Source organism: Hyla sarda, chromosome 3 (genome assembly GCF_029499605.1).
Source record: "Hyla sarda isolate aHylSar1 chromosome 3, aHylSar1.hap1, whole genome shotgun sequence".
NCBI classification, from domain to species: Eukaryota; Metazoa; Chordata; class Amphibia; order Anura; family Hylidae; genus Hyla; species Hyla sarda.
In genome coordinates, this window is record NC_079191.1 from 21,196,207 (window position 1) to 21,216,176 (window position 19,970).

Below are 19,970 nucleotides of genomic sequence, written 5' to 3' on the forward strand. Positions count from 1 at the left end.
TATATCCCGAAAACTCCCCAAAGTGTTGTAGATGGGCCAGGATGCACCGTAATGAGGATCCTGGGTCATCGAGGAAAAGCAAGACATCATCCGCAAACATAGTGAATTTCACCTCCTTCTCCCCAATCTTAATGCCCGAATAAATGTCCGAAGACAGTAAAGACCTGGCCAGCAGTTTGAGGGCCAGGTCAAAGAGGTGGGGTGAAAGGGGGAAACCCTGCATCAGCCCTTTAATAGAGGAAAGGGTGCCAAAAGGATACCTGGTGTGTAGACTCTAGCCATAGGTGTCCTATAAACCCCTGCCAGGTAATCACGGAAGGCTCCATGTAAGCCCATCCGGTCCAGAAAAATCCCCAGCCAGTCCCAGTGCACATTGTCAAAGGCCTTTTCAGCATCTAGAGCCAGCAGTGTTGGCCGTTCACCTGACAGGTGATGCTGCTGCAAATGGTCTAATAGAGCTAGAATGGTCCTCAAATTCAGAATAGCAGATTGGTTTCTGATAAATCCCAATTGATGGGCCCCGATCAATTCCGGCATAAACCTAAACAAGCGGTCAGCTAGAATTTTAGACATTATCTTAATATCCTGATTAATCAAAGATATAGGATGGTATGAACCCAGGTATCTAGAATCCTTGCCCGGTTTTGGCAGTACTTTAATATAAGCTAGTGAATCCTCCTTTCAGAATGGAGCCGGACATTATGAATTCCCTGAAAACATCTACCAATAGCAGGGACAGTTGGGGCAGGAGAGATTTATAAAATTCCCCAATGTAGCCATCAGGGTCGGGAGCCTTGCCATTATGTAGGTTTTTAATGACAACCTTAATCTCCTCCTCTGTCACCGGGCATTAAATTAATCTCTCTGAGTATCTGTCAGAGAGGGGAGGTTCAGACCTTGAAGAAAGGCCTCACCAGCAGATAGGTCAGAGGGAAGAAACCGCATAAAGGTTAGAATAAACATTTTCCAAAATCTTGTTGATGAGATGGGGGTCAGTGTCTAAGGTGCCGCTGGTTTTCACCAGAGCCCGCAGCAAAGTGGGATGGTCTTGTTGTGGCAGGCGGCACCCAGGTCGCTACCCGTTGCCAGCAGAACCTGAGTTCAAAAAATCAGAAGCGATGAAAGAAATCTTGGCAGAGGTAAACACTTGAACCGGGGTGGTCAAGCGAGGAGAGGTAATATTTAGTTCTAGTGACGCCAGTCCTACTTGTCCAAGATGAGAGTGTTCTCCCGGACGTGGAGGACATACAGAACAGTCTTGAGAAAGTGCCCCGGACTGGCACAATATAGGCAGAAATTCTCATTGCATCGACGGGATCTTTCCTGCTGCGTTAAGCGAAAACGGTCCACTTCTATAGCCTCTTCGGCAGGAGGCAAAGAAGAAAGTAGGGGTGGATTATGGAACACGGGTGCAAGACGAGGTAATCGCCGTGTTCGGGCAGGTTCTTTTTCCGAAGGAAGTTCTTCCTGCCTCTCGGCAAAACCCACATCAATTCGAGTGGCTAAATGGATAAGTTCGCTCAGGTTAGTCAGAGAATCTCGTGCAGCGAGAGCATCCTTGATTCTAGAGGAAAGTCCTTTTTTAAAGGTAGCACACAAGGCCTCATCATTCCTAGGAAGTTCAGAGGCAAGAGTGCGAAACTGAACCGCGTAGTCGCCAATGAAGGAGTTCCCTTGGCAGAGGTTCAGAAGAGCCGTCTCGGCAGAGGAGGCTCGCTTGGGTTCTTCAAATGCATTGCGGAATTCTGCAAGGAAGGCCTACAGGTTCAAGGAGACCAGATCTCTACAATCCCAGAGAGTAGTAGCCCAGGCTAAAGCTTTACCAGACAGTAGACTGACCACAAACACCACTTTAGTAGGCCCCATCAGGAACAGATCTGCCATGAGTTCTAAATGGATAGAACACTGTGTCACAAAGCCTCTACACAGCTTGGGATCTCTGTCATACTTAGAAGGCAAGGACAAATGAGGCTTGGTCCCAGGAGAAGTTGCAAACACAGAAGGAGGCTCAGGAACAGGTGGCTGCTGCTGTTGCTGTTGTTGCTGCTGAGCGGCAAGAAGCTGTTGCACCATGGTTGATTCAGTTGTTACGCCTGACGGGCTAACTGCTGCAACTGTTGAGCCACGACGGTGGAAAGATCCGAGACATCTGACAAAGGCACCCCAGCGGGATCCATGGTTGGATCTTACTGTAAGGGTTACGGCAGGTGGTGGATTCTCTGGGCCTGTGTGGATGATGATGTGAGCCTTGCCAGGGAGAAGAGTCTAAAGTGCTGCTGGTTTTCACCAGAGCCTGCCGCAAAGCGGGATGGTCTTGCTGCGGCAGGCAGCACCCAGGTCGCTCGCTACCCATGGCACGACTCGTCCACACAGGTTGCTGGGAAACTGGCAAGATGAGGTCAAGGTAGCAGTAGTTAAGGGCAGGCGGCACAGGTGCAGGGTCAGGTAACGTAACAAGGATCAGGAACACGGATATCAGAAACACAGGAACACAGTATGCTTTCACTAGGGCGCAAGGCAACAAAGATCCGACAGGGAACAAAGGGAGGAGCTGATACTTAAAGACAGGGTGCAGGTGTAGACACTTAATTAAATGAGTACTGGCCCTTTAAATCTAAGAGTTCCGGCACCCACGTGCCCTAGGAGGTGAGGGCACGCATGACGGGGCTGCGAGAACAGGAAGACCAGGGAGGTGAGTGACGGGCTGGGATTTGCCTGCGGGCGCGTCCCGCGATGCGAATTCCAGCCCCGCCGACAGCGGGAACATGACAAGAGAGCGCTCACGGCCAACGTGTCTGGCTGGAGCGCAGATGTTACAGCCACCCCTTTTTTTCAGGTTTGACATGTCTGTAGGCTTATTTTGGCGCAATATGCCAAAAAATCTGGCGCAGACACAATTTGTGACACAATGCGCCACATTTTGTGGAGTGTAGTTTTCTTTGTGGGGTTTGTTTCCCCGACAGGTATTTTTCCTTGGTATTTATTATTATCTCACTATGTTTTGCACTTTTCCCTACGTTTTTTATTTTTTATTTTCTGAGTTGAGCTGTGTTCTGAGCTGTGGGGGGTTTCCAGGGCTCAAATCCACCACATTTTTCGTGGAAACATTAGTAAATACGTTGTGATTTTTCGAAAGTCAGAAACACGGTCCCCCTCTTTCAGGTTTTCTAAGTAAAAAGAAGAGTTGGTCCGGTTTTAAAAAATTTTGCTAATTCTGGTGCAGTCACAATTTGTGGCGCATTTTGACGTACCACCCGACACAGGTCAGGTTTACAATAGTAAATCAGGTCCACTGTGGAAAAATACTTGTAGGGAATTAAAACCCACACAGAAAACACTCCACTCTTAGTAAATCAGGGCCAATGCCTCCTACACAATGACTAAAAATAAAAACAATTGACAATAAACTTTTTTATTTTACGTATAGAATTAGGCCCCCCACTTATATTGCAAATATTTATGGTGCCGCCCACTTAGGGTGTTTCTCGATGTTCAACATTCGGCTTCTATTTCTACAAATTAACAAAGTTCTCCATGACATGACTGGTAATTCGGGATTCTAAAAAATGTCTTTTTTTTTCTTTGCAAAAATGTTGTTTTTTTATTTCTCCATATAGCATTGCAAAATCTTTATTTCTGATTTTTCTATTGTCACAAACTTCCTTAGAAATAGATAAAACAGTAGAATAGACGATAATGACTCCTACAAAAAACTTTTAATTTTTTTGTTATTTTTCCATATAGCATTAGGCTAGATTTCCACTTCTTTTTTTATTTTTGCAAAAAAAAAAAAAAACATCTACCGCATGCTGTTTTTCTAGTGAAAAACGCTGTGGCCAGATGTTAGCTGCAATTCCATTGGAAATTGCAAATTGTCATATCCACTTTTTTTGGTTTGCCGTTTTTTTTTTCTTTTTCTTTTTGGGCTCAGTGGACGATTTTCAAAAACGCCTGCATGTTGAGGCTATGGCGTTTTTTCATGTAAATTGTGGTGCTTTTTTCCCATAGAAGTCCTACTGAGAGTCGTGATTGGCCAGACGGTGCTGGCAAATCATGACTCTCAGCAGGAAATATGAATCAGTGATGTGAAGTTCTATTCACATCACTTCCCAGAGTACAGAGCAGGGGAGCGGAGCGTCATGGCGTACCACCCACTTCTCAGGATTATAAATTCCAATCGCAACGGGTCCCAGGAGTGAGACCCTGTGCAATCTGTCTCTTAGTGCAGGTACTAATGCTCCCAACATGGCACAGACTCTGTTCCATGCTGGAAGTAGTAGTAGTACCACAACAATGTACGGAAATATAGTTGAGAAAGGATATTGGACTGTATTGTTTGAAAAGTAAATTATTTGAAGGCAGAAAATATATTAATAGAAAATTTAACTTAAAAATACGAAAATATTTTAATCTAACCACTTGAGGACTAGGCCAATTTTGGCCTAAAAAGAGTACTCCACTGGAAAACATATATATACATAGCTATATATCTATAAAACTCAATGGGGGACATGTATCATTATTTGTGTATGGTAGAAGCATTTGACCCCTTTTCCCGAATTCTAAATTATGTGCAGAAGCGCTAAATTTATCAATCAAGCGCAATGAGCTTCATAAATTGCGGGTAAATATAGTAATCTCCTCAATCCACTCTTTGGAAAATAGAATCGATGATTTAGAGCATCTTGCTACGTTAAGTCCAAGATGTCTTATATTTGCGGGAAAAAAACAGCTCTTGCGGCAACATTTTTGGTGTAAAGGAAAAGTACGCAGTTAATAAATCCAAGCGTATTATAGATGTCACTCCAAGGTACCCTGATTCAGCCACATCTGGAGGATATGCTCTACCAAAACGTGCACAAAAAAAGGGCTTGCGCAAAATTTTGCGCAAAAAAATACACACAAAACAGGGGTAAAATCTTTGATACATGTCCCTTAATGTGTGTGTGTGTGTGTGTGTGTATATTAACCCCTTTAAGGTTGGCTCCATTTTACTTTTCGGTCTACTGTACAGGACCCTGAAGAAGCTCCTGTCCTCTACATAGACAGTGATTACAGCTCCCAGCAGATCTTTATTACATATATATGTGTGTGTGTGTGTGTGTGTGTGTGTGTGTGTGTGTGTGTGTATGTATGTGTGTGTGTGTGTATGTTCCAGCATCACTTACAAACGGCTAAAGATATTAACATGAAACTTGGCCACATGTTACTTATATGTCAACAACAAACATAGGATAGGTGATTTAACCCTTACTCACCCCCATTTGCCAAGGTTGGGTTTTTTGTTTAAAGTCCCATACAAGTCAATGGGAAATATATGTTACTGCATAACTTCCGTACGGCTGGACAGATTTCGATAATACTTGGTCACATGTTACTTATATGTCCACTTAAAATATAGGATAGTTAATTTAACCCTTAACTACCCCCATTTGTGAGGGTCGGGTTATTGTTTAAAGTCCCATGCAAATCAATGGGAAATGTACGTTCTCATATAATTTCTGTATGGCTAGAGATATTTCAATACCTGGTGCACATGAGGACGGGATAGGAGGTCGAGATAGGAGGTCGAGATAGGAGGACGGGATGGTCGGGATAGGAGGTTGAGATAGGAGGACGGGATGGTCGGGAAAGGAGGACGAGATAGGAGGTCGGGATAGGGGGTCAAGTTAGGAGGTCGGGATATGAGGACTGGATTTGAGGATGGGATACGAGGTTGAGATAGGCGATCGGGATAGGAGGTCGGGATATGAGGATGGGATAAGAGGTCGAGATAAGAGGACGGGATAGGAGGACGGGATAGGAGGAAGGGATAAGAGGACGGGATAGGCGGTCGAGATAGGAGGACGGGATAGGAGGACGGGATAGGAGGTCGGGATAGGAGGTCGGGATAGGAGGAGGGGATAGGAGGAAGGGATAGGAGGACGGGATAGGAGGTCGGGATAGGAGGTCGGGATAGGAGGACGGGATAGGAGGTCGAGATAGGAGGAGGGGATAGGAGGATGGGATAGGAGGGTGGGATAGGAGGTCGAGTTAGGAGGTCAGGATATGAGGATGGGATAGGAGGTGGAGATAGGAGGACGGGATAGGAGGACGGGATAGGAGGTCGGGATAGGAGGTCAAGTTAGGAGGTCGGTGTTACGCCGAGCGCTCCGGGTCCCCGCTCCTCCCCAGAGCGCTCACAGCGTTCTCCTATTCACAGCGCCCCGATCAGACCTGCCGACCGGGTGCGCTGCGATAATGTTCCCAGCCGGGATGCGATTCGCGATGCGGGACCTGACTCGCTTACCAGACCCATTCCCCGTCTATGCTGTCCCGGCGCGCGCAGCCCTGCTCCCTAGGGCGCGCGCGCGCCGGGTCTTTGCGATTTAAAGGGCCGGTGCGCCACTGATTGGCGCATGAGGTTTTAATCAGTACCTTCACCTGTGCACTTCCCTACTTTTACCTCACTTCCCCTGCACTCCCTTGCCGGATCTTGTTGCCATTGTGCCAGTGAAAACGTTTCCTTGTGTGTTCCTAGCCTGTGTTCCAGACCTCCTGCCGTTGCCCCTGACTACGATCCTTGCTGCCTGCCCTGACCTTCTGCTACGTCCGACCTTGCTCTTGTCTACTCCCTTGTACCGCGCTTATCTCAGCAGTCAGAGAGGTTGAGCCGTTGCCGGAGGATATGACCTGGTTGCTACCGCCGCTGCAAGACCATCCCGCTTTGCGGCGGGCTCTGGTGAATACCAGTAGCAACTTAGAACCGGTCCACCGACACGGTCCACGCCAATCCCTCTCTGGCACAGAGGATCCACCTCCAGCCAGCCGAATCGTGACAGTAGATCCGGCCATGGATCCCGCTGAGGTCCCGCTGCCAGTTGTCGCTGACCTCAACACGGTGGTCGCTCAGCAGTCGCAACAGATAGCGCAACAAGGCCACCAGCTGTCTCAACTAACCGTGATGCTACAGCAGCTACTACCACAGCTTCAACAATCATCTCCTCCGCCAGCTCCTGCACCTCCTCCGCAGCGAGTGGCCGCATCCAGCCTCCGTTTATCTTTGCCGGACAAATTTGATGGGGACTCTAAATTTTGCCGTGGTTTTCTTTCACAATGTTCCCTGCATTTAGAGATGATGTTGGACCAGTTTCCAACTGAAAGGTCAAAGGTGGCTTTCGTAGTCAGCCTTCTGTCTGGGAAAGCCCTGTCATGGGCCACACCGCTCTGGGACCGCAATGATCCTGTCACTGCCTCTGTACACTCTTTCTTCACGGAGATTCGAAGTGTCTTTGAGGAACCTGCCCGAGCCTCTTCTGCCAAGACTGCCCTGCTGAACCTGGTCCAGGGTAATTTTTCTGTTGGTGAGTACGCCATCCAATTCCGTACTCTCGCCTCCGAATTGTCCTGGAATAACGAGGTCCTCTGCGCGACCTTTAAAAAAGGCCTATCCAGTAACATTAAAGATGTGCTGACCGCACGAGAAATCCCTGCTAAACTGCATGAACTTATTCATCTTGCCACCCGCATTGACATGCGTTTTTCCGAAAGACGTCAGGAGCTCCGCCAGGATATGGACTTTGTTCGCACGAGGCGGTTTCTCTCCCCAGCTCCTCTCTCCTCTGGTCCACTGCAATCCATTCCTGTGCCTTCCGCCGTGGAGGCTATGCAAGTTGACCGGTCTCGCTTGACATCTCAAGAGAGGACACGACGCCGCATGGAGAACCTTTGCCTGTACTGTGCCAGTACCGAACATTTCTTGAAGGATTGTCCTATCCGACCTCCACGTCAGGAAAGACGCACGCTGACTCCGCACCAAGGTGAGACAGCCCTTGATGTGAACTCTGCTTCTCCACGTCTTACTGTGCCTGTGCGGATCTCTTCTTCTACCTTCTCCTTCTCAGCTGTGGCCTTCTTGGATTCCGGATCTGCAGGAAATTTTATTTTGGCCTCTTTCATCAACAGGTTCAACATCCCGGTGACCAGTCTCGCCAGACCCCTCTACATCGCCTCTGTTAATAATGAAAGATTGGACTGTACTGTGCGTTACCGCACGGAACCCCTCTTAATGTGCATCGGACCCCATCACGAAAAAATTTAATTTCTGGTCCTCTCTAACTGCACTTCGGAAAATCTTCTTGGACTACCGTGGCTTCAACGCCATTCCCCAACCCTCGATTGGACCACCGGGGAGATGAAGAACTGGGGTACTTCTTGCCACAAGGACTGTCTGGCTCCCTGTACTGTCAGTCAAGACCCTGTGGTTCCTCCGATATCTGGTCTCCCCAAGGCCTATCTGGATTATGCTGATGTTTTTTGCAAAAAACAAGCAGAGACTTTGCCTCCTCACAGGTCTTATGACTGTCCTATTGACCTCCTCCCTGGTACTACTCCACCCCGGGGCAGAATCTATCCTCTGTCTGCTCCGGAAACACAAGCCATGTCGGAGTACATCCAAGAGAATTTAAAAAAGGGGTTTATCCGCAAGTCTTCCTCCCCTGCCGGAGCTGGATTTTTTTTCGTCTCCAAAAAAGACGGCTCCTTACGCCCTTGCATTGTTACCGCGGACTTAATAAAATCACTGTAAAAAAACGCTATCCCCTACCTCTTATCTCGGAACTCTTTGATCACCTACGAGGCGCCCACATCTTTACCAAGCTGGACTTAAGAGGTGCATATAATCTCATCCGCATCAGGGAGGGGGACGAGTGGGAGACCGCGTTTAACACCAGAGATGGACACTTTGAATATCTGGTTATGCCCTTTGGGCTTTGCAACGCCCCTGCCGTTTTCCAAGACTTTGTAAATTAAATTTTTCGTGATCTTCTATATACTTGTGTTGTGGTTTACCTAGACGATATTCAGATTTTTTCTGCTAACCTAGAAGAACACCGCCAGCATGTCCGCATGGTTCTTCATAGACTTCGGGATAATCAATTATATGCCAAAATGGAAAAATGTCTCTTTGAATGTCAATGTCTTCCATTCCTAGGATACTTAGTCTCTGGCCAGGGACTAAAAATGGACCCAGATAAACTATCAGTCGTATTGGATTGGCCAGGCCCCTCCGGACTCCGTGCTATCCAACGTTTTTTGGGGTTTGCCAATTATTACAGACAATTTATTCCGCACTTTTCCACTATTGTGGCTCCTATCGTGGCCCTAACCAAGAAAAACGCCAACCCTAAGTCCTGGCCTCCTCAAGCGGAAGACGCATTCAATCATCTCAAGACCGCCTTTTCTTCTGCTCCCGTGCTCTCCAGACCTGATCCATCTAAGCCCTTCTCGCTGGAGGTAGACGCCTCCTCGGTGGGAGCTGGAGCAGTACTCCTACAAAAAAATTCTTCCGGACATGCTGTTACTTGTGGTTTCTTTTCTAGGACCTTCTCTCCGGCGGAGAAAAACTACTCCATTGGTGATCGAGAACTACTGGCCATAAAATTGTCGCTTGAGGAATGGAGGCACCTGCTGGAGGGATCCAAATATCCAGTTATTATATACACTGATCACAAGAATCTCTCTTATCTTCAGTCTGCCCAACGGCTGAACCCTCGCCAGGCTAGGTGGTCGTTGTTCTTTGCCCGTTTTAACTTTGAAATTCATTTTCGCCCTGCTGACAAGAACATTAGGGCTAATGCCCTCTCTCGTTCATCGGATGCCTCTGAAGTGGAAGCTTCCCCGCAACACATCATCCCTCCGGACTGTCTGATCTCCACTTCTCCAGCTTATATCAGACAAACTCCTCCAGGGAAGACCTTTGTCTCTCCACGCCAGCGCCTCAGGATTCTCAAGTGGGGACACTCCTCACACCTCGCAGGCCATGCTGGCATAAAAAAATCCATCCAGCTCATCTCTCGATTTTATTGGTGGCCTACCCTGGAAGCTGATGTTGTTGATTTTGTGCGGGCTTGTACAGTCTGTGCCCGGGACAAGACCCCTCGCCAGAAGCCTGCTGGTCTCCTCCATCCTCTGCCTGTTCCTGAACGACCATGGTCTCAGATTGGTATGGACTTTATTACTGACTTACCTTTATCCCATGGCAACACAGTTATTTGGGTGGTCGTTGATCGTTTCTCCAAGATGGCACATTTTATCCCTCTTCCAGGTCTTCCTTCTGCGCCTCAGTTGGCGAAACAATTTTTTATACACATTTTTCACCTTCACAGGCTGCCTACGCATATCGTCTCGGATAGAGGCATTCAATTTGTGTCTAAATTCTGGAGGGCCCTCTGTAATCAACTCAAAATCAAATTAAACTTCTCGTCTTCTTATCATCCCCAATCCAATGGGCAAGTAGAAAGAATTAATCAGGTTCTGGGTGACTATTTGCGACATTTTGTTTCCTCCCGCCAGGATGACTGGGCAGATCTTCTACCATGGGCCGAATTCTCGTACAATTTCAGAGTCTCTGAATCTTCCGCTAAATCCCCATTCTTCGTGGTGTACGGCCGTCACCCTCTTCCCCCCCTTCCCACTCCCATGCCCTCTGGTTTGCCCGCTGTTGATGAGGTGACTCGGGACTTCTACACCATATGGAAAGAGACTCAAAATTCTCTCTTACAGGCCTCATCCCGGATGAAAAAACATGTCGATAGGAAAAGAAGAATTCCCCCCATTTTTTCTCCCGGAGACAAAGTATGGCTCTCCGCCAAGTATGTCCGCTTTCGTGTCCCCAGTTATAAACTGGGACCACGTTATCTTGGTCCTTTCAAAATCAAGTGCCAAATCAACCCTGTCTCTTACAAACTCCTTCTTCCTCCTTCTCTCCGTATTCCCAATGCTTTCCATGTCTCTCTCCTTAAACCACTCATCCTTAACCGCTTCTCTCCCAAAGTTGTTTCTCCCACTCCAGTTTCCGGGTCCTCTGACGTTTTTTCGGTGAAAGAAATTCTGGCATCCAAGACGGTCAGAGGTAAAAAAAAAATTTGGGTTGATTGGGAGAATTGCGGCCCAGAGGAGACGTCATGGGAACCTGAGGACAACATCCTGGACAAGAATCTTATCCTCAAATTCTCAGGTTCCAAAAAGAGGGAGAGACCCAAGGGGGGGTACTGTTTCGCCGAGCGCTCCGGGTCCCCGCTCCTCCCCGGAGCGCTCACAGCGTTCTCCTATTTGCAGCGCCCCGGTCAGCGACCGGGTGCGCTGCGATAATGTTCCCAGCTGAGATGTGATTCGCGATGCGGGACGCGCCCGCTCGCGATGCGCATCCCGACTCGCTTACCAGACCCGTTCCCCGTCTGTGCTGTCCCGCGCGCGCGCCGGGTCTTTGCGATTTAAAGGGCCGGTACGCCACTGATTGGCACATGAGGTTTTAATCAGTACCTTCACCTTTGCACTTCCCTACTTTTACCTCACTTCCCCTGCACTCCCTTGCCGGATCTTGCCATTGTGCCAGTGAAAGCGTTTCCTTGTGTGTTCCTAGCCTGTGTTCCAGACCTCCTGCCGTTGCCCCTGACTACGATCCTTGCTGCCTGCGCTGACCTTCTGCTATGTCCGACCTTGCTCTTGTCTACTCCCTTGTACCACGCTTATCTCAGCAGTCAGAGAGGTTGAGCCGTTGCCGGTGGATACGACCTGGTTGCTACCGCCGCTGCAAGACCATCCCACTTTGCGGCGGGCTCTGGTGAATACCAGTAGCAACTTAGAACCGGTCCACCAACACGGTCCACGCCAATCCCTCTCTGGCACAGAGGATCCACCTCCAGCCAGCCGAATCGTGACAGTCGGGACATGAGGACGGGATAAGAGGACAGGATAGGAGGTCGAGATAGGAGGTGGAGATAGGAGGACGGGATAGGAGGTCGGGCTAGAAGGTCGGGATATGAGGACGGGATAGGAGGTCGAGATGGGAGGACGGGATAGGAGGTTGGGATAGGAGGTCGGGATAGGAGGTCGAGATAGGAGGAGGGGATAGGAGGATGGGATAGGAGGTTGGGATAGGAGGGTGGGATAGGAGGTCGAGTTAGGAGGTCAGGATATGAGGTGGAGATAGGAGGTGGAGATAGGAGAACAGGATAGGAGGACAGGATAGGAGGTCGGGATATGAGGACGGGATAGGAGGTCACGATAGGAGGATGGGATAGGAGGTCGGGACAGGAGGTCGGGGTATGAGGATGGGATATTGGGTTGGGATATGACAACAATATATGGGGACAGGATATGAAGTCAAAAGCTTCCTCCTCTGTTGATTTTCCTCCCCAACAAGGATGAGGTAGGAAAAACCGGGTAACGCCAGGGACTCTGCAAGTATATCTATATATATAAAACTCAACGTGTGTGTGTGTGTATGTATGTATGTATATATGTGTGTGTGTGTACGTGTGTGTATGTATGTATGTTCCACAAAAACGTCCAAACGGCTAAATATATTAACATGAAACTTGGCACACATGTTACTTATATGTCAGCAACAAACATAGGATAGGTGATTTAACCCTTAATCACCCCCATTTGCCAGGGGCGGGGTTTATGTTTAAAGTCCCATACAAGTCAATAAGAAATAACTTCCAAACGGCTGGAGATATTTCGATAATACTTGGTCACATGTTACTTATATGTCCACTTAAAATATAGGATAGTTAATTTAACCCTTAACTACCCCTATTTGTGAGTGTCGGGTTTTTGTTTAAAGTCCCATGCAAATCAATGGGAAATGTATTTTCCCACATAACTTCCGTACGGCTGGAGATATTTCAATACCTGGTACACATATTACGGGTCGGGATATGAGGACGGGATGGGAGGTTGGGATAGGAGGTTGGGATAGGAGGTCGGGATAGGAGGATGGGATAGGAGGAAGGGATAGGAGGATGGGATAGGAGGACGGGATAGCAGGTCGGGATAGGAGGACGGGATAGGAGGTCTGGATAGGAGGTCGAGATAGGAGGTCGGGATAGGAGGTCGAGATAGGAGGATGGGATAGAAGGTCAAGATAGGAGGTCGAGATATGAGGACGGGAAAGGAGGTCGGGAAAGGAGGACGGGATAGAAGGATGGGATAGGAGGTCTGGATAGGAGGGTGGGATAGGAGGTCGAGATAGGAGGATGGGATAGGAGGTCGAGATAGGAGGTCGAGAAAGGAGGACGGGAAGGAGGATAGGATAGGAGGTTGGGATAGAAGGTCTGGATAGGAGGACGGGATAGGAGGTTGAGATAGGAGGTCGAGATATGAGGACGGGATAGGAGGACGGGATAGGAGGTCGGGATAGGAGATCGAGATAGGAGGACGGGATAGGAGGACGGGATAGGAGGACGGGATAGGAGGTCGAGATAGGAGGACGGGATAGGAGGTCGGGATAGGAGGTCGAGATAGGAGGTCGAGATAGAAGGTCGGGATAGGAGGTCGGGATAGGAGGACGGGATAGGAGGACGGGATAGGAAGACGGAATAGGAGGTCGGGACAGGAGGTCGAGATAGGAGGTCGGGATAGGAGGTCGGGATATGGGGTTGGGATATGACAACAATATATGAGGACTGGATATGAAGTCAAAAGCTTCCTCCTTTGTTTATTTTCCTCCCCAACAAGGATTAGGAAGGAAAAACCGGGCAATGCCGGATACTCAGCTAGTATATATATAAAACTCAACGTGTGTTTGTATGTTTCAGCATCACGTCCAAACGGCTAAAGATATTAACATAAAACTTCGCCACATGTTACTTATATGTCAACAACAAACATAGGATAGGTAATTTAACCCTTACTCACCCCCATTTGCCAGGGGCGGGGTTTATGTTTAAAGTCCCATACAAGTCAATGGGAAATATATGTTTCTGCATAACTTCCAAACGGCTGGAGATATTTCGATAATACTTGGTCACATGTAACTTATATGTCCACTTGAAATATAGGATAGTTTAACCCTTAACTACCCCCATTTGTGAGTGTTGGGGTTTTTGTTTAAAGTCCCATGCAAATCAATGGGAAATGTATGTTCCCACATTACTTACGTACGGCTGGAGATATTTCAATACCTGGTACACATATTAGGGGTCGGGATAGGAGGTTGGGATAGGAGGAGGGGATAGGAGGACAGGATAGGAGGACAGGATAGGAGGATGGGTTAGGAGGTCGAGATAGGAGGTCGGCATAGGAGGACGGGATACTAGGACGGGATACGAGGACGAGATAGGAGGACGAGATAGGAGGTCGGGATAGGAGGACGGGAAAGGAGGTCGGGATAGAAGGTCGAGATAGGAGGTCGAGATAAGAGGAAGGGAAAGGAGGACGGGATAGGAGATCGGGATAGGAGGGTGAGATAGGAGATTGAGATAGGAGAACGGGATAGGAGGTCGGGATAGGAGGTCGAGATAGGAGGGCGAGATAGGAGGTTGGGATAGGAGGTCGGCATAGGAGGACAGGATACGAGGACGGGATACAAGGACGAGATAGGAGGTCTAGTTAGGAGGTCGGGATAGGAGGTCGAGATAGGAGGTTGAGATAGGAGAACGGGAAAGGAGGACGGGATAGGAGGTCGGGATAGGAGGTCGAGATAGGAGGGTGGGATAGGAGGTCGAAATAGGAGGTTGAGATAGGAGGTTGAGATAGGAGGATGGGATATGAGGACGGGATAGGAAGTCGGGATAGGAGGATGGGATAGCAGGTCGGGATAGGAGGACGGGATAGGAGGTCGAGATAGGAGGTCGAGATAGGAGGACGGGATAGGAGGATGGGATAGGAAGTCGGAATAGGAGGTCCAGATAGGAGGTCGAGATAGGAGGACAGGATAGAAGGATGGGACAAGAGGTCGGGATAGGAGGTTGGGATATGAGGACGGGATATGGGGACGGGATATGACAACAATATATGAGGACGGGATATGAAGTGAAAAGCTTCCTCCTCTGTTGATTTTTCTCCACAACAAGGATTAGGAAGGAAAAACCTAGTATATATATATATATATATATATATATATATATATATATATATATAATTAGATGTCCAAAAAAAATGCAGCACTACTATACCAGGGTAGACGGGTGCCAGCTCCTCAGGCTCGATCACAGCCAATTGATAACTTCAAAAAATGGTGCGGCACTCCAAGTATCCATAAAAAAACTTATTTATTCCACATGTCAAACAGTGCGACGTTTCAGCCCCTCAATGGAGCTTTTTTCAAGCATAGTGATACCACACACAGGCTGGGGTTATATACCCAGCTCAGTAATAAACAGTAATTACATAATTAATCAATACAGTGATAAAAATACATAAAATTACAGTGCAATTTACAAAAAATAAAGTGCTAAAGAGTACCATAGGTACATATATAATGTGTACAGTGTCACAGTGAAAGTTTAAAAGCAATGTGGCTTGAATATACAAAACTCCATCATAATAATAGTTAATAATACACCACTGATGCATATAAACATTAATTAAATATACAAATTAAATATATTTTTGTATATTTAATTAATGTTTATATGCATCAGTGGTGTATTATTAACTATTATTATGATGGAGTTTTGTATATTCAAGCCACATTGCTTTTAAACTTTCACTGTGACACTGTACACATTATATATGTACCTATGGTACTCTTTAGCACTTTATTTTTTGTAAATTGCACTGTAATTTTATGTATTTTTATCACTGTATTGATTAATTATGTAATTACTGTTTATTACTGAGCTGGGTATATAACCCCAGCCTGTGTGTGGTATCACTATGCTTGAAAAAAGCTCCATTGAGGGGCTGAAACGTCGCACTGTTTGACATGTGGAATAAATAAGTTATTTTTTGGATACTTGGAGTGCCGCACCATTTTTTTAAGTTATATATATAATTATATATATATATATATATATATATATATATATATATATTTATTTAAGTTTTTTTTTATTTTTATTAACTGGTGCCAGAAAGTTAAACAAACGTGTAAATCACGTCTATTTACGTCTTTTCTTTTTTAATTTACTTTCTGTCTGATCACAGTACTCTCTGCTGACCCTCTGCTATGGGGATTTGCTCCTGCTCTGGACAGTACCTGAGATGGACAGAGGAAGAACAATGGCAGCTGATAAGTACTGAAAGGATTAACATTTTTTTTTAAATAGAAGTAATTTACAAAATATGTTTAACTTTCTGGCACCAGTTGATTTAAAAAAAAATAAAAAAGTTTTCCAGTGGAATACCCCTTAAAGGAACAAAGCCCATTTTAAAAAATCTGACCTGTCCCACTTTATGTTGTGATAACTTTAGGACACTTTAACTTATCAAAGTGTTTTTTCATGACATATTGTACTTAATGTTAGTGTTAAATTTTGGTCAATGCATTCTGCATTTTTGTGTGAAAAACTTCAAAATTCTGGTAAAAACTTAAAATTTAGAATTTTTATGAATTTCAGATTCTCTACTTGTAAGAAAAATAATCATGCCATATAAATTAGTTATTAATCTACCTTATGGTGACATCATTTGTTAAATGCCCCTTTACTTTTTTAGGACATTACGGGGATTAGAAATTTGGCAGCAATTTTCAAAGTTATAGAGAAAATTTTAAAATTAGACATTTTCATGGACCAGTTCTGAAGTGGATTTGAGGGGTCTGTATGTAAGAACCCATTATAAATTACCCCATTATAAAAATTGCACCCCTCAATGTAATCCAAATCACATTTGGGAACTTTATCAACCATCTACAGTCATGGCAGAAAATGTTGGCACCCCTGAAATTTTTCTAGAAAATGAAGTGTTTCTCACAGAAAAGGATTGCAGTAACACATGTTTTGCTATACACATGTTTATTCCCTTTGTGTGTATTGGAACTAAACCAAAAATGGGAGGAAAAAAAGCTAATTGGACATAATGTCACACCAAACTCAAAATTGTGGATAAATAAGATTGTTTCAATCATGTGATGCTCCTTTAAACTCATCTGGGGCAAGTAACAGGTGTGGGCAATATAAAAATCCCACCTGAAAGCAGATAAAAAGGAGAGAAGTTCACTTAGCCTTTGCATTGTGTGTCTGTGTGTGCCACACCAAGCATGGACAACAGAAAGTGGAGAAGAGAACTGTCTGAGGACTTGAGAACCAACATTGTGGAAAAATATCAACAATCTCAAGGTTACAAGTCCATCTCCAGAGATCTAGATTTGCCTTTGTCCACAGTGCGCAACATTATCAAGAAGTTTACAATCCATGGCACTGTAGATAATCTCCCTGGGCGTGGACGGAACATAAAAATTGATGAAAGGTGTCAACGCAGGATAGTCCGGATGGTGGAAAAGAAGCCCCAAACAAGTTCCTAGTTCAAGCTGTCCTGCAGGCTCTGGGAGCATCAGTGTCAGCACAAACTATCTGTCAACATTTAAATGAAATGAAACACTAAGCAAGAGACCCAGGAGGACCCCACTATGGAGGAGACCCAGGAGGACCCCACTGTGGAGGAGACCCAGGAGGACCCCACTATGGAGGAGACCCAGGAGGACCCCACTGCTGACACAGAGACATTAAAAAGCAATATTACATTTTGCCAAAATAAACTTGAGTAAGCCAAAATCCTTCTGGGAAAACGTCTTGTAGACAGATGAGACCAAGATAGATCTTTTTGGTAAAGCAAATCATTCTACTGTTTACCGAAAATGGAATGAGGCCTACAAAGAAAAGAATACAGTACCTACAGTGACATATGGTGGAGGTTCAATGATGTTTTGGGTTGTTTTGTTGCCTCTGGCACTGGGGGCCTTAAATGTGTACAAGACATCATGAAATCTTAGGATTGCCAACGGATTTTGGGTCACACTGTACAGCCCAGTGTCAGAAAGCTGGGTTTGTGTCCGAGATATTGGGTTTTCCAGCAGGACAATGACCCTAAACATAAGTCAAAAAGTACCCAGAAATGGATGGCAACAAAGCGCTGGAGAGTTCTGAAGTGGCAGCAATGAGTCCAGATCTAAATCCTATTGAACACCTGTGGGGAGATCTTAAAATTGCTGTTGGGAAAAGGCGCCTTCCAATAAGAGACCTGGAGCAGTTTGTAAAGGAAGAGTGGTCCAACATTCCGGCTGAGAGGTGTAAGAAGCTTATTGATGGTTATAGGAAGCCACTGATTTCAGTTTTTTTCCCAAAGGGTGTGCAACCAAATATTAAGTTAAGGGTGACAATAATTTTGTCCAACCAATTTTTGGAGTTTGGTGACATTATGTCCAATTTGCTTTTTTTCCTCCCATTTTTGGTTTAGTTCCAATACACACAAAGGGAATAAACATGTATAAAGCAAAACATGTGTTACTGCAATCCTTTTCTTTGAGAAATACTTCATTTACTAGAAAAATTTCAGGGGTGCCAACATTTACGGCCATGACTGTAGGTGTTAGTTTTTTGCAGATGTGCCATTTTGCTCAATCTTTTCTGTAACACAGCGGGTGCTGACTAGTGTTGAGCGGCATAGGCCATATTCGAATTCGCGAATATTCGCGAATATATGGAGGAATATTCGTCATATATTCGCGAATATTCGCATATTCGTAATATTCTCGTTTTATTTGCGCATAAGCGAAAATTCGCGAATGCGAAAATCAACATATACAAAATTAGCATAAGTGAAAATTTGCATATGCGAAAATTAGCATAGTAGTATTAGAGCCTTCTTTACACCACACAAGCTTGAAGCAGAGAGGGATGATCACTGTGATGTGAACTGTGAAAAAAAACAAAAAAACGAATATTCGTAATTACGAATATATAGTGCTATATTCGCGAATATTCGCAAATTCGCGAATATGCGATATTCGCGAATAAAATTCGCATTGCGAATATTCGCGAGCAACACCAGTGCTGACAGAGAAATGCAACTCAATCTTTATTTCCGTAATTCGAAATATCCCTTATGTGGCCTTTGTGCACTACATGAATCACACACAGGCCTCAGACATGATGGAGCACCGTGTGGATTTTGGGTCTTCCTTTTATTTAGGATATTTTGTAAAGATGCAGAGGCCTTTGGGTTCCAAAATATTTTTGCAAGACACATTGATAGTTTCATTGGTACCATTTTGGGGTAGATGTGACACCCTGATTGCTTTTTATTCCTTTATTTTTTATTTTTTTATGGTGATACAAATAAAAAAAAATTAAAAAAATCAGTTCTGCCATTGTTTTTTTTATAAAATTTTTTGCTCTCATTCTTCATGCTGTATAAATTGTTATTTTTAGTCTGCCGTTCACTACGATTATGGCGATACCCAATTTATATATACGTTTTTTTATGGTTTATCCCATTTACATAACAAAAAAAATTTTTTTGTTTAAAAATACAAATTGAGTTTCACCATATTCTGAGGGCTCTAACTTTTTTTTACCAATAAAGCTGTGTGAGGGATTATTTTTTGCGGGATAAGTGGCAGTTTTCAATGGTACGTTTTTTTAGGTATGTCTGACATTTTTATCACTTTCTATGAAATTTTTAGTGAGATAGGATTACCAAAAAGCACTCATTTTGGCAAGAATATTATTATTATTATTATATATATTTTTTTATTTTATTTATTTATTTATTTTTACAGTGTTCACCTTGTAGTATCAATGACATGCAAATTTTCTTCTGCAGGTCGGTACAATTATGGCAATACCTCATTTATGAACTTTGATGGTTTATTACTTTTACACTATAAAAACTATTTTTGATTAAAAAAAAATCTTGTTTGTGCATCGTCCTTTTCTGAGAGCTGTATTGTTTTTTAATTTTTATACTGACAATGTTGAGTGATGGCAACATTTTTTCCAGGAGGAGTTGACGTTTTTTGTGGTACCATTTTGGGGTACATGATACATTTTGATCACTTTTTATTTTAGTTTTACAGAGGCGACATTGATATAAAGCTGTAAATTTGTCAAGGTTTTTATACATTTTTTTTTCTTTATGCATTTATCCTGCGGATTAAGCAATGTGATTAGTTAATTCCTTGGGTTGTTTTGGACATGGCAATACAAAATATGTGTATATAATTCTTTTTTGGGGGGAGAAAGGGAGATTGTGTATGCTTA